At 43.1% G+C, this 14,223-nt stretch overlaps 1 non-coding gene across 1 annotated transcript; it reads left to right on the top strand.

Moving 5' to 3' along the window:
* The first annotated feature begins 1,510 nt into the window (after window positions 1-1,510).
* On the top strand, window positions 1,511-1,617 carry LOC122113342. The gene has a single exon (XR_006148422.1). It is a non-coding gene; the product is annotated as a U6 spliceosomal RNA (small nuclear RNA).
* The last annotated feature ends 12,606 nt before the right edge of the window (window positions 1,618-14,223 follow it).

Raw genomic sequence — 14,223 nt, forward strand, 5'->3', positions numbered from 1 at the left:
CCAGTCAACTATCTTCTAAACTACTTTATATCAGCTTGTCCAGGCACAGGCTCACTCCTCCTCACTCCTTACGGTTTGTAACAAAGGCTATGTGTCCAAATATTTGAGACAAAGGTCTATTCACTAGTGTCACAGAAAAGGCAGCAATCCAGACATTGGCATAAGTAAAGAAAGCAATTGTTCCCGTGAAGTTTAACATTTCTACCATGCAGACAATGTGTCCCCTTAGTTCCCAAACATGAAGAATTTAAAGCCCAAGTTGTTTTTTATATCATTATCTTTTTGTTATTTCATATTTCAGCATCTGTCATTTTTAATTTGAGCTCATTTATTTATGATAGTGAACTAAAAAAAAAAAAACATGACCCTGAGTAGTTTCTCTTGTTTATTAAGCCCACATTCTTATTTCTTAGTTCTTATGTTATCCAAGCCCTTAGCTATTTACCTGCATTTATTTCTTGCTTTCTCTTCTTGCCTCAACAATATGCTTTTGTGTGTATGGTTTACTAAGAATGGGAAGTCACAATGCAAAGATACAACTCTGAAAGGTATTGTATAAAACTAACATAGAACACAGTGCCAGTGGCTCATGCCTGTAATCCCAGCTTCTTAAGAGGCTGAGATATGAGCATCAGATTTTGAAGCCATCCCAGGCAAGAAAGTCCATGAGATTCTTATCTTCAATTAACCAGGAAAAAAAAAGCCAAAAGTATGGCTTTCTCTGTGAGCCACATATCTGTGGCTCAAGTAGTAGAGCTATAGCCTGTAGAAAAAAACAAAACAAAAACAAAAAAAGCTCAGGACAGCACCCAGACCCTGAGTTCAAGCTCCAGGACAGGCACATACACCAAAAAGTAATGATGAGATAGAAATCCTTTCTAGTACTGTTAAATAAAGTAAATGCTATGGGGATAATTGTTATTAAAATCAATTAGTTTACTGTGTTAATTTCTCACACTATAACAACAGCTCTAGTTTCTAACTTAAATTTAATTGTCTTTGAGACAGGATCTCCATTCCTATGTAGACCAGGCTGGGCTTGAACTCTCAAATCCTTTTCCTTAGCCTTTCAAGTACGGGGATGACAGGCATACACCACTAAGCTTAGGAATATATACTACCTCTTTACTTGGTACCTATATAAAGGCTGTTGGTTATTCTGATTGCAAATATTCACATGCTAAAAATGTAAAATGTCTCCAGGTTGCTCCTGCCTGTAATCCTAACTATTCAGGAGGATGAGACCTGATGATCATGGTTTGAAGCCAGTTGGGGCAGGAAAACTCATGAGACTCTTATATCCAATTAAACATCTAAAAATCAGAAGTGGAGCTGTGGCTTAACATGGTAGAGCACTAGCCTTGGGTAGCACCCATGCCTTGAGTTCAATCCCCATGACTGACAAAAAAAAAAAAACAAACCAAAAAACAAAAACACTGTCAAAAGAAAGCAATGTTTCATAATCAGAGACAAAAATGATCTATACATGTAACAAAAAGCAAAAGTAAGCATGCTGGCTTCAGCAGCATATATTCCAAAGCTGGAACAGTGCCGAGAAGATTAGCATTGCCCATGAGCAAAGATAACATAGAAATCATGGATGTTCCTCTCATTAAATAAGGAGCAAGAACAATGAGCATCTCTGTACAATGTAGTCAGAATGGGACTAGCTTCCTTCCTCATATCCATTCTGAAATCCCAAGCATCTTTGGATTCCAGCTGTGCATTCTGGATCTGCATCAGTCTTAGTCACTGATATGGGTGTCATTGATACGATTTATTGAGGATGCATGACATGTCCACCACATCCAGGAAAGCACCAGCACAAGTCAAAGATCATTTGGAACAATCTGGAGGAAAGCTAAAGACTTGGATAGCATTTTCCACCTGAGGAAATCTGCTGTTTGCTATTTAGCAAACAGTTAAGGTTTTTATATTTCTCAGTACAGTACAATAGAGATCTTATTTGAGTTCATTGAATTCTTCACCTCTGAAGTTGCAAGTGTACTTTTCTGCATGTAGGGCTACCAGGGGCAGGCCAGAAAAATAATTGAAAGGGGAAAATCATGAACTAATGCCTGGCACTAGTGGCTCATGCCTGTAATCCTAGCTATTCAGGATGTTGAGATCTGAGGATCTCAGTTAGAAGCTAGCCTGACAAATCCAAGAGAGTCTTATCACCAATTAACCAGCAAACAGCTTGAAGTGGAAATACTAGCGTGGAGGGAAAAAGCTAAGCAAAGCCAGGCACCAGTGGCTCATGCCTGAATTGCTAACTACTCTGAGGATTGTGGGTAGAGCCAACTGGAGCAGTTAAGTCCATGAGATTCATTAATGACCAAAAAGCCAGAAGTGGAGTTGTAGCTCAAATGGTAGAGCTTTAGCTTTAAGGGGAAAAAATGAAACAAAACAAAACAAAATGCTCAGAGACAGCAGCTAGGCCTTGTGTTCAAACCCCAAGACCAGCACACCAAATGCACATGTAGTGTACACAGGCTAAGCAAGAGCGTGAGATCCTTGATTTCAAGCCCCAGTACCAGCATGAAAAAAAAAATCATGAGCTAAGGATATCTTAGAATTCATGTTAATTAAATTAATTTTAAAATATTTTTTTATTACCAACACACAGACTGCAAACAGTGGCTTTAAGTCCAAGTCTTTAGGGGAAAGGACAGACCCAGTCAAACAGCTCTACCAGGAAGGGTATCTGCAAATAAGATGATTATTTTACAGACACTTACAGATTCCAGAGCACACATATTGACTGTATTTTCTGGCTGTGTACATGGTCCAGTAGAGCTGTGTACACTTATTTGCTCAATCCTCAGTGAGCAAAAGATGTACATGGTCCTGAATATAGTTGTGACCCTTAACTTTTTTTCTTTTTTGTACTGTCCTGGGGCTTAAATACAGGGCCTGGGTGCTGTCCTTGAGTTTTTGTACTCAAGGCTAACTCTCTACCACTTGAGCCACAGCTCCACTTCCAGTTTCTTTTGGTGGTTAGAGATAAGAGTCTCATGAGCTTTCCTGACTGGGCTAGCTATGAACTATGATCCTCAGATCTCGGCCTCCTGAGTAGCTCAGATTACAGATATGAAGCACAAGCAATGGACTGTGACAATTAACTCTTAATCAGGATAAAAATCCAAACCCTGAGCATTTAAGCTAGCGTCCAGAATTAAGCTGTCCAATAAGCATCTGATTATTATCACAACAATGAAATAGAATTAAAACATCACTTTCCAAAAACTTTATTTCAAGGTTACAGGGATCCTCTATTATTTAAAACAAGCAGAGTACTGAAGAGGAGGAGCTTCAAGATGGATGGCCTTTAGTCGTGCTTTGTGCTGAGTGGCTCCTGTATTGGGCATAAAGGATAGAGAAGATTTCCACCATCTGTAAAAGACTTCAAGGGGCTGTGTTAGTGGTGTCACTAGTAATCAAAATCTGTGAAGCAACAGCACTGGCATCCCTTGGGAAAGCTTGTAAAAAAAAAAAAAAGTAGAACTTCAGCATCCTGAGACGTACCAAGTGAGAGTCTGTTTATCACCCAAGTCCCCAGGCGATTTCGTGTGATGAATGTTTAAGAAGCACTGGTTGACACAAGTGAGGAAACACACACTTTAGAAGAAGACAGGAAACTACATCTGGGGCATTGAGGTTGAGTACCACAAGTGCAGATTCACTCCCTGCAGGAAGGAGTCTTTACTATGGCTTCTTAAAAAAGATCAGGCTCTCCACCACTTTTCCTTTGTCATTTAACAACCAGAGGCTGAGCATCTGTTGGTGCTGACACATGCCCTTCCGCTTGACTCCTTTACCAAAATAGCTAAACGTTTTACTAAACCTTTACTCTGAGCTGGATGCCAGTGGCTCATGCCTGTAATTCTAGCTGCTCAGGAATCTGAGATTTGAGGATGGAGTTTGCAAGCCAGGCCAAGCAGGAAAGTCTTTTAAGATTCCAGTTAATCAGGGGGAAAGGCCAGAGGTAGTGATATGGCTCAAGTGGTACAGCACTCACCTTGGGCAAAACAAAAAATCATCAGGGACAGCACCTAGGCTCTGAGTGCAAGCCCCAGCAACAACAACAACACAGATACAGACAGACAGACAGACAGACAGACAGACAGACAGACAGACAGACACACACACACACACACACACACACACACACCCCTTTGAGGTATGCATCCTTCTAGGAGCTTCATGTTTTGATTCACTAATCCTCACAAAAAGACCAATAGGCAACTTCCATGATTAACCTTATTTTACAATTGAGGTTTTGGAGATGCAACGAATGCAACGAATAGAAGTAAATGAAGGTTACAACGGCTGAGCCAAAGGTCCAACTTCGAGGTCCCTGAGCTCTGGAGAGGCCAGACCAAAGGGTCTCCCCAGGCTGCCAGCTGTTACTGGGAAACTGGGGGGAGGCGGGGAGGGCACGTTACTGGGAAACTGGGGGAGGGGGACGCGTGGGGGGAGATGCAGGCAGGCTCATCATGAGCTCTGAGCTACAAAGCAAACCCAGGTTCCACAGTAAGGAGAGTGTTCCTGGGGTATCCGGTGCTCCCTTGTTTCCACCTACTGCTCCAGATTCGGAACTGCTGGCTTACTTTAAGAGGATGCCCTGGCAGAGCACCTCTGTTACTTCCTATTTGGTCTTGTTGCAGTCACCCTTTGCCCAACTGAGTTTTCCCCAGGAAAACTCAAGACAGAGGCAGAAAAAACCGCCTTTTACATTCAGGCCCAAATCCTAAGGCAACTAGTCCCACTGGGACTTCAGGTCCCTCCCAGAACAGCTGTTTCCTGCCCAGCCGACAAGGCTCCAGGTGAGTCACCAGTTCCCCACCCCCACCGCCAGCTGAGGCGCGGCTCCTGCACTCCCCTTCCCAGTGCTCCCGCCCCAAATTCTCAGGCCGGCCTGGTGAAGCTGGTGGGCCAACCATTTCAGTGTCTTCTTTGAATTCCATCAATTAAAAATGAGGGCACTTACAGCCCCAAAGTGCCCACTATCGGACTTGGAATGAACTCTGTGTGCCTTTAGCAGATACCAAACTACCCACATGCATTAAGCTCAATGTGAGTTGGAGGATGGCCAAGCCCCTGCTTTGACTAAAGAGGCCAACACCTGGAAGAGAAGCGGGAGAACAGGGGGAACGTTGGTGCAGATGGAGAAAGAGAAGGATCGAAGGGGTTGATCAAGATGCATGCATTCACAAATGGATGTGCCAAATTGGAATTCCTTTATACAACTTTTACTTAAAGACGACAAAAAAAAAAAACAAAAAACCCTACATTTTTTTAAAGGCATGCACCTGAAGTCTACTAGAGTCAGCACCATCTTGCTTGGTTATTAAACATGTAGTAGCTATGGTGTCGGTGCTGTGCTTGTTTTCAAAAGTAGGTACTATATTCTGGAAGTGCAAGATACCCCATCTGTACCCCCAAAGAGGTGTCCAGCAGAGGGCTCTGCATGCAGTAGGTGCTCAATAGATGTTTATTAAGAAAAAATACATATGAATCAAGATTCTGATGATTACTATTACTACTTATCTAAAAGGAGATTAACCATACTTTGAAGTTCTGTAGCCAGGCTTCTTCTGTGATCAACTTAAACTATGATATCAGAATTCAGAAAATAAAAGCTTCTGTTCTGTTTAACCACCGGGCATGCACAAATTGAGTGAAGTGATGATTTGGCTACTACCCAGTGTGGCAGGGTGAAAATCAGACTTCCTCATTTGTACTTTAGATCTGCATATGTCTAAGGAGAAGAGACAGAAGATAAAGGGGCGTATTGTAGTCAGTCATGTGGTCTGGCTGATTGAAGTCCATTGGAGACAATTATATTTGTTCTGTGGCTACAGAATTTTCCAGGAAACTGAGGTAAGGCCAAGGGGCCAGTCTTCTCAGATTTACGTGGACTGCTGCATTTTTCATGAAGAACCTGTTAAGGAAGGACAGAGCAATGGAGGTAGAAACAACAAAGAAAATAATGATGACTTTGGGATGGGCTCAGGCCAGGACCAACCTCACTGGCTTCCATCTCCGTCGACACAGCTCCAGAACACAGACAAGAGCACTTATCTGAAGTATTTGCCAATACCTTCACCGTCCCGGAAATGGAGATGAAGAATTTCTGGGAGGAGACCATTACATCATCTCTGTATTACATTACAGGTGCTCTCCTAGCTGGGAATTGTGCTACACCCTTTATTGTTATCTGGCATTCTGCAAACGCCCACGTGAAGCTTTTCCCTTTTAGCCAGCCAGAGGAAATAAATGGGTTCCTTTATGTCTTGAGAGAGCTGTGGTCTTTAAATGCCTCATTAAAGAACCAGCCTTTTCAAGAGCCATTATGTCTGGTGGGTCATTAAACAAAGACAGATTTTTCCAAAAATCCTCCAGGAAAAGGCCATTTGTTCCAGGGTCTTGAGCATTGCTTGTTCTCATAGCTAAATAAGGTTTGTGACAGAATGGCACAAAACTTTCTGCCTCAGGAAAAAAAAATCTGATTTGTTTACAATGATGTATGCTTGACTTGAAATTAAAAAAAAAAAATCTCTGTCAAAGTATAAGAGTTTTGGCTGGGTGTCAGTGGCTCATGCCTGTAATTCTAGCTACTCAGGAGGCTGAGATCCGAGGTTCGCAGTTCAAAGCCAGCCTAGGCAGGAACATCCATGAGATTCTTCTGTCCAATTAACCACCAGAAAACTGGAAGTGAGGCTGTGGCTCAAGTGGTAGAGCGCTTGCTTTGAGCTGAAAAGCTCAGGGACAGTGGCCAGGCCCAAAGTTCAAGACCCATGACAGACAAAAAAAAAAAAGTATGAGTTTAAACTACAATGATGAGACAAAGGACAAGGGGGAACTAATACAACAGCGATATTCACAAGACAATACGTTGGAAATAATCTGTACAACTGGGGAATCATTGGGGGAGGGAAAGCGGGAGAAAAATGAGGAAAGGGGTAAAAAGTTTGACAAGAAATGTACTTATTACCTTACTTATGTAACTGTAACCTCTCTGTATATCACCTTGAAAATAAAAAAAGAGCTCTAGTGTAAAAGAGAAGGAGAGAGGGAGAGAGAGAGAGAATTTAAACTATGACAATTATAAAGTAGTAATGAAGCTGGGTGCCAGTGGCTTGTGCTTATAATTCTACTGTTTCAGGAGGTTGAGATCTGAGAATCAGAATTTGAACCACCCAGGGCAGGAAAGTCTATGAGACTTAAATCTACAATGAACCACCAAAAATCCAGAAGTAAAGCTGTGGCTCAAATGATAAGAGTGCTACCTTGAGTAAAAAAATAAAAATAAAAAGCTCAAGGACAGTACCCAGGCCATAATTCAAGCCCCAGGACTGAAAACTAGTCATGATTATACATAACACTTTGCCTTTTCAAACTCTGAGGGATAATCCCAAAAGAATCAACCTTTCCCTATGTGCCTTTATCAGGAACTCATCTCTAGCTGGGATGAAGAAGAACTCACTGAATTTAAATCAGAAGTTCTGAGTTTGAATCCTCAGGTATCACTTACTAAATAGGGGGTAAGAACCTAAAATTCTTGCCCAGTATGGTGATGCATGCCTCTAATTCCAGCACTGGGGGGTGATGGGGGGCTGTAGTAGGAGAATGGTGGAATCCAGGTAAGCATGATCTATGCAGGGAGACCCTCTCTAAAACAAACAAAACATTCCCTGCAAAGTAAAGGTGAGCATTAAGCTTATCTTGGAGATTGATTGTGAGTTACTTCAGATCTCACAGAAAATGAGGCTTTCAATCAATACTTGATGAGAGAATGAATTACAAGGTAACATAGTGAATCCATCGTTGCCTCAACTGGAATGCCAGCTTCCTGCCAATGATGGCACAAGTCTAACTCATCTTTGCATCCTTGGCTGGGATTTGTGCCCAACCCTGAATGGGAATGAATCAACGTCATGGAATAAATGGATTAATTGATTCATTCCTGTCAGTGTATGAGCCCTAGAGTTCATGACACTGCTTGGTCCACGCGCTGTGGAGCATGGTCAGGAGCTCTGAAGAGCTAGAACATAGATCTGCCAGGAGCTAGAGAGGCCACTGATGCCAACAAACCAACATAATTGTCACAGGGAAGGTGTTGTTTGCAATAGCACAAGCAAGAAGCTAATCTGGAGGAGGTGTGAATAACCCCTAGGTTCATTTCTGCTCTGGAACAGCACTAGGAAAGACTCACCTGGATCAATGCAGACATGACATTGGAGGGAATTGGTTGGTAACTGCTGAGGGATCTCTTTTTTCTGGTCTGTCGTGGGGCCTGAACTCTGGGCCTGGGCACTATCCCTCAGCTCTTTAGCTTAAGGCTAGCGCTCTACCACTTGAGCCACAGCACCACTTCTGGTTTTCTGGTGGTTTATTGGAGATAAGAGTCTCACAGACTTTCCTTCGCAGGGCTGGCTTTGAACCGTGATCCTTAGATATCAGCCTCCTTAGTAGCTAGGATTACAGGCATGAGCCACTGGCACCTGGCCTACTAAGGAATCTTAAGCAGAAAATGCTCCTGAAGTTCTCTGTTTTTTTTGTTTTTGTTTTTGTTTTTAGATCGGAGACTGAGTGTGGAATTCAGTACCTGATACTTTCCGCTCCTTGGCTAGCACTCTACCCACTGAGCCAGGCTTCCAACCCCTCAAGAGTTGCCTTTCTCTCTCTCAGTCTCTCTCTCTCTCTCTCTCTTTCATTCTTTCTTTCTTCTTTTGCTCCTGCAGTTTTATGCCTAAGAGCAGGAGGTCAAGAGTGAGGAAGTAGGGGAGAGGACCAGGAGAAGAAAAGCACTACATACTGTATCAGGGAGGGCAAAAGTCCAACTACATCTGTCTGACTCGGCAGGGTCACCTCTTGATAAGGAGGCCTCTAAACACAGGCACCGCAGCTGAAAATACATCCACGTGTGAAAGCAAAGCTGGCCAGCAGAGCCTGAGGCTTTAATGGTCTACTTTAGAAACTGTAAGGCACTGACTGTGTACCAAGGCAGGATGGGGGGGGGGGGGGGGCGAGCACTGGGAAGAGAAGAGTTCCCCAGGGAGATCTGCTGGGTAAGGCTTTTTATAGTCACCTCTAGTTGGGCCAGGGAAAAGTCCATCCACAGATTTTTGCCCTGGATCCTCTCCAATGTGTTGTATTGAACAGATAACATAGCCATAGACTTTAAATGACTTGTCTAGTTGATTTAACCTGATGGTTGCTGAACTGGGATGTGAACAAGAGTCTTTTTTTTTCTGTGTGTGTCAGTCCTGGGGCTTAAACTCGAGGCCTGCGCACTGTCCCTGAGCTTTTGTGCTCAAGCCTAGTGCTCTACCACTTGAGCCACAGCTCTGCTTCTGTCTTTTTTGGTAGTTTATTGGAAATATGAGTCATCTGGGCTTTACTGCTTGCTAGCTACTAAATGTGATCCTCAGATCGCAGCCTCCTGCGATTGCAGGCATGAGCCACAGTGTATTGCTACAGTTCTAAGGGTTTTTTTTTCCCCCTCTCTACCCAGGTTATTTCACATGGCACAGAGTAGAGGAATCTGTGAAGAGCTATGACTTTGATGCCCTGTGAAGTTCCTCTTCTGCCTTTGGAAGTGCCAACATGGATGGGTGAGCTAGAATGAATGAAACTTCCCAAGCCTGTTGTATAAGCAGGATTTGTCTCCTGATGTTCTACCTGGAAATACAGTGTGTACAAAAAGGAATTTGAAGATACAATTAAGTTGATTACATTTGACCTCAAAATGGAGAAATGATCCTGGATTAGCTGGATGTGTCCAATGTATGCCAAGAGCTTTTAGCATCAGAAGAAAGTGGAAGCCAACCCAGCCAGAGGATTGAAGCCTGAGAAGGATTTGATGTGCTGCTATTGTCTTTGAAGATGGACAGACCCATGAGCCAATGAAATGGTAGCCTCTAGAAGCAGGGAATGACCCCTGGCCTGTAGCCAGCAAGGGCACAGAGACATCAGTCCTACAATTAGGTGAGAAGGAACCAAATTCTGCCAACAAATTGTTTGAGTTAGGGTACTAGGGGTTGAATCCACAGCTTTGTGCATGCTAGGCAAGTGTTTTACCAGTGAGCTACATTTCCAGCAGGGTGGTGTAGCCACTGAATTTATGTTATTTGTGATGGCAGCAATAGCAAATAAACCAAGAGGTTTAAGCACAGTGTGAAGATTCACCCCACCCACCAGTCCTCAAAATTCTGTCACTCCCAGAACTGGCAATCACTTGTTTAGCTAACTGGTCCTTTTTTAGGAACTCTGAAAAATGCAGCTAGCTAAGCTGCATCCAGATATTCCTGATTGCAACTCAAAGCTCACTTGAAGTTTCTGGATTAAAAAGGCACTTGGCCAACTTCTCTAATGTCAGGGTGTTTAGTGATGACATCATTATCCCTTCTGTCTGAGAGACACCCAGTGGAAAATGTTCGAGTCATGGAGCTAGCATTGTCTGGTAAAATACAGGGCCGGGTGCCAGTGGCTCACGCCTATAATCCTAGCTAATCAGGAGGCTGAGATCTGAGGATCGCGGTTCAAAGCCAGCCCAGGCGAGAAACTCCGTGAGACTCTTATCTCCAATAAACCACTAGAAAGCCAGAAGTGGCGCTGTGGCCCAAGTGGTAGAGCGCTCGCCTTGAGCTGAAGAACGCAGGGACAGCGCCCAAGCCCAGAGTTCAAGCCCCACAACTGACACACACACACACACACAAAATACAGGACACCCAGGTAAACTTGAGTTTTAAACAGACAAATGGGATTTTATATGTCCCAACTATTACAGAAGATTTACTAACACCAAAAATTATTATTTGTTTTTTCTTCTTCAAGTCTGGTAACCATACAGGGAGCAGACACTAAAAAAATTAGGGCAACCATCCCTACATGGAGACCTAAATTTGAGCTTCCCTTTTGAGGACCAGTGTTTTTTTGTTCCTGCTACAACCAAATCTGATATCAGGAAAGGATCTTATTTACATCAGACTTGCACTTCAGTGACAATTTCCATCAGCAGGAGGTGTCTGTGACTTTAAACCTATATTCCAATGTGTAATGGAAGAGCTTCTTCCTGTTAAGGTAAGGCTGGCTCTCATCTCTCTGACTAGATGGGGGATATGTCTAGATTCCTTCTCAAAGGAATGTGCTATGTGTATGTGTATGTATGTGTATGTGTGTGTATGTGTGTGTGTGTGTGTGTGTGTGTGCATGCATGTGCGCATATTGGTACTGGTATTTGAACTCAAGACTTTTTGTTCTTGCTTGGTTTTTTTTATACAAGCCTAGCACTCTAACATATGAGCCACAGTTCTACTTCTGGCTTTTAAGTTACTTGGAGATAAGAGTCTCACAGACTTTCCTACTCAGGCTGGCTTTGAACCTCTATCCTCAGATCTTCGCCTTTTACATAGCTAGGATTACAAGTATGAGCCATTGGTACCTAGCTTGTAGTATGAATCTTGAATGTTCTTAAAGGCTCTTGTGTTGAAGGCCTGGTCCCCTACCTGTAGTAATGTTGGGAAGTGAAGGAATTTCTAGGAGTGAAGCTTGTGAGAGGAAGTTAGGCTATTGGGACCATGCTGTTGAAGGGGCTATAGGTTTTCTTCCCATTCTCCTTTTGCTGCCAGGATGCCATGAGGTCAACAGGCCTCTCTGCCATATGGACCTCTATTGTAGGCTGTCTATAAGCACCCATCTAAAACAGTAGCCTATAGACTTAAGAAGCAAAGATCGCATGCCAAAGCACATAGAAGAGATAGTTGTGCTCTACTAATTTGTCTAGAAAAACTGTTTATTGGTCTCACTAAAATGGAAGCAAACTCATGAAGATTATCATTTGATGTCAAAGATGGTTCTAACTGCTTCCCAATTATGAACCCACTTAACACTCTGAACAGCCCCATGAAAAGATACTGGTAGTAATATTTCCTAATGATTTTGGATGGAAATTTGCATCCAGAAAATGGAAGCCCTGGATGGTCAAATAACTCACCGTAATTCATGTAGCTAGCATATGACAGAACAAATTTCTGACCCAGGTAGTTGAGTGAGATTCCTTATCTTCTGTGTATCAAGCTCTCTAGGTGTGGCCCTGATCTTATTCAATCATCATTTATAACCTATCAAGTAAGAATTTCTTTTCTTTTTTCTTTTTTTTGGGGGGGGTCCGATTGTGGGGCCTGAACTCTGGGCCTGGGCGCTGTCCTTCAGCTCTTCAGCTCAAGGCTAGCGCTCTACCACTTGAGCCACAGCGCCACTTCCAGTTTTTTTCTTCTTGCTTAGGTGGTGCTGAGGAATTGAACCTAGGGCTTCAGTCATGCAAGGCAAGCGCTCTACCACTGAGCCACCTTCCCAGCTCTCAAGTAAGAATTTCTATAAGAATCTCCCATCTTACAGTACCACCACCAGCTAGTCAATAGAAAAGCCCACCTCTTGAGAACAAAGGACCTACAGCAGGTAAGCAAAGCTTTTTGCACCTTTATAATTTTATATTTACTAGCATAAAATCATATACATTTCATCGCAGAGCAGGTAAACCTCACAGGACTGACATTTGACACCTGGTGCTTCAGGCCACCATTTGTTCTAGAATGTTCCCTTGGGAGTCTCAGAGGAGTTTCAGGCAATCCCTTGGGAGAAGCTGCCTGTCGGGCTTCTTAGAAGCTCACTTTTCAGCATGAAGGGCCATCACCCATGAAATAGGATCCCTCAAGACAGACAAGTCATCTCTTGTGCATTTCGTTTTTGTTTTTGTTTTTGTTTTGGTGACAGATGAATCAGGTTTCCTTTATTAAAAAAAAAATCACCGATGCTAAAAGAGAGAAAGAAAGAACAGAAACAAACCAGAAAAGCTCTAGGATGACTTTGGAAATGATTCTTTGCCTTAATTCTGGAGCCTAGAATGGAAAGTTGGCAGCGTAGCCTGAAAGCTGAGATAAACATTGCATGGGGCAGCTGCTTGGGGAGAAGATAAAAGCACAAAGCAGGAAGCAGCTCATTCCATCCACACTTCTGAGGGGTGATGGGACAAGCAGCAGGCACCAAGTTTGAATCCCAGTCTCATCCTCCCGGGTGGGATCATGTTGCCTTATGAGGAGGATACTCAGCCATTCCCACACCCACGGCCCACTTTCAGAATGACTTAGCAGTGGCTGCAGAAGCCAAATCTGAAGTAAAGGACTCTGTGACTCAGACTGTTAATCTCTGTTTTGACATCCGACAGCCAGCAAGTCCTAGGAACTTTAGCTGATATTTGGTATTTTAAAAATATAATAGCACAGGGCACCGGTGGCTCAAGCCTGTAATTCTAGCTACTCAGGAGGCTGAGATCTCAGGATGGTGGTTCAAAGCCAACCCAGGCAGGAAAGTCCAAGAGACTCTTATCTCCAATTCATCAAAAAAAAGAGCCAGAAGTGGCTCTGTGGCTCAAGTGGTAGAGTGCCAGCCTTGAGCAATAAAAGCTAAGGAATAGCGCCCAGGCCATGAGTTCAAGCCCCAAAACTGGCATACACAAAAAAGAAGCTGTTCTGGAGAAGCAAACATGAAACTTGGATTAATGGCAGTTAACCTTGTAATGTTTCCACTAGTGACAAAAGGCTTGCGTCACACCCACCCTTCCATTCAGGCTGCTCCTTTTGTTTCTGATGATGCTCTGACTGTTAACCTTCCTGATTCATGTCTGACTCTCTCTCTTTCAACTTTGGACAATGAAAATCAGTCCATGAAATAATAACAACAACAAAATCCTGCAGGTTTTCTTCTAACTAGAAATGAAATCATTCATGTTTGCCCTCCATGTTCAACCTGCTGGGTTTCTATGCTCAAAAAGAGAATTCAACAACATTGAGATATCACCTCACTCCAGTTAGAACGGCAAAAATCAAGAACTCTAACAACAACAGATGCTGGAGGGGATGTGGACAGAAAGGAACCTTACTTCATTGTTGGTGGGAATGTAAACTTGTTCAACCACTTTGGAAAGCAGTATGGAGGTTCCTCAAAAGACTCCACATAGAGCTCCCCTATGACCCAGCAATCCCACTTTTGGGCATTTACCCTAATGTTTACAAACAAGACCACACTAAAGCTACCAGCACAACTATGTTTATTGCAGCATTATTTACCATAGCTAAGATATGGAACCAACCCAGATGCCCCTCAGTAGATGAATGGATCAAGAAAATGTGGTATATATACACAATGGAATTCTAT

The sequence above is a fragment of the Dipodomys spectabilis genome, unplaced genomic scaffold, assembly GCF_019054845.1.
Source record: "Dipodomys spectabilis isolate Male_0828 unplaced genomic scaffold, ASM1905484v1 ptg000096l, whole genome shotgun sequence".
In the NCBI taxonomy this organism is placed as follows: domain Eukaryota; kingdom Metazoa; phylum Chordata; class Mammalia; order Rodentia; family Heteromyidae; genus Dipodomys; species Dipodomys spectabilis.